This window comes from Diuraphis noxia, unplaced genomic scaffold (genome assembly GCF_037042655.1).
Source record: "Diuraphis noxia isolate RWA-SAM2 unplaced genomic scaffold, SU_Dnox_SAM2 contig0001, whole genome shotgun sequence".
NCBI lineage: Eukaryota > Metazoa > Arthropoda > Insecta > Hemiptera > Aphididae > Diuraphis > Diuraphis noxia.
In genome coordinates this window covers 56,121,184-56,122,835 of record NW_028301711.1, presented here as the reverse complement: position 1 = coordinate 56,122,835, position 1,652 = coordinate 56,121,184, and positions in this window count along the sequence as shown.

The following is a 1,652-nucleotide window of genomic DNA, read 5'->3' as shown; positions in this document are numbered from 1 at the left end:
AGACGGTGAAATCGTAAAACCATATAATAATTATAATAATAATAATAAATTCTTATTATTTATTAATATATAAACTGCCCGTGATAGTATACAGCGAGTTTGCGGTCAAAACGCGTCACGCGTGCGTGTTGAGACGTGTCGTCAGTAAATACTGAGTTATAATGTATAGTATGTATAGGAGATCTTTTTATTGCACAACGTACGATGTATCGAGGCAAAATAGGTAGCGTGTTTCGAATTTGTAGGGTTTTTGGTAGTTAAGTACAACATGGCAGATCATCGAAGAATAATAATTAACAATAAGGACTTGAAATGCATTTTTTTTAAATGCTATATGACGTGAATTTTAAAAATACACAATTGCAACAAAAAAACTTAATAGCTTTTATTAATATTATATATATTTCTAAATTCAATTGTTACGGTTAGGTTACTATCATATTGTTAACCTTATTACAATATAATTATAATATCAAACATTTTTCTTCTTTTAGCTTTTGAAAATGTTTTAAATATGAAGCACATGGCATAGCTATATAGGTTTTTATTGAATTATCCTTTTCAACGTTTAGATTCGTGTATGCCGTGAATAATTTCTAAGATGTTGCCCGATGAATTTGGTAAACAAAATATTCATATTCCATTATTAAAAATTGCAAAAAGATATTTATTTACATTTTTCATTATTTTATTGTTCTATATTGTATTTTAGATTCTGAGCGGACGAAGAATGTATTGATTTTACCATGATGTGTGTTTTTTCTTTTTCTTAAAATACTTTGTTTTAATTTTTTTCTGAAATAATTTTAAACTTTAAAAGTCCATTTCCCCTGATTATGACTAAATCTAACCTAACATTTGTCTCGATTTTTATAAGATTGTTCCGTTTTTAGTACTGTGTTCAGTGATAATCAAGAATATTACTTTACCGACGATAATAAACTATTTAAATCTGAAGTTTGTCGTCTTGATGAGCAAAAGAAACTAATTTAAAATTAGAATATAATATGATCTCATTTGATTTGATATTTTTGTATTTATTTACAACATTATTTTATTACAAACTTATAAAACGAAATCAAAAATGAAAATAAGGTTTTAATTTCAAAATGAAAATTAAGTTTCCCAAGTATTTACAAAATTACTAAATCATAAGAAATTACTGTAGGATTAGACAGTGTATGTTTCATGTGGGGGTATGTTAGGTTAGGTTAAGTGTCAAGTCAAGTGATATTGAGTGTTTTGGGATAAATGTATGTATATTGAAAATGATATAACGACTGCAATTAACAAAAAACCGATTGTTATTTTATTTTTTAATATAGTGCGCTTAGAACAAAATATAAAACCGGTTTCCGCCGACGGAGACGCACGACGAATATTACGACAATATAATTTACCTTTAGCTTATAGTCATACGGAGAATATGAATCCACGTGTTAGATATATACGTTACATATATAGGCGCATATCGCATTAATGTAAGTGTATAGGTATGCTCCGCAACAGTTGTCCGGAAAGTCCGGGCGAAATGAAAGTCATTTCGTAACGCGTCTCAGCAAACCGGAAGTTTTTACCGCTGTCGCCACCAACTCCTACCCTGGAGGCGGCGGCTAAACCCGACCAGCAACGTCGTCGTCAGGAAGTCCCGA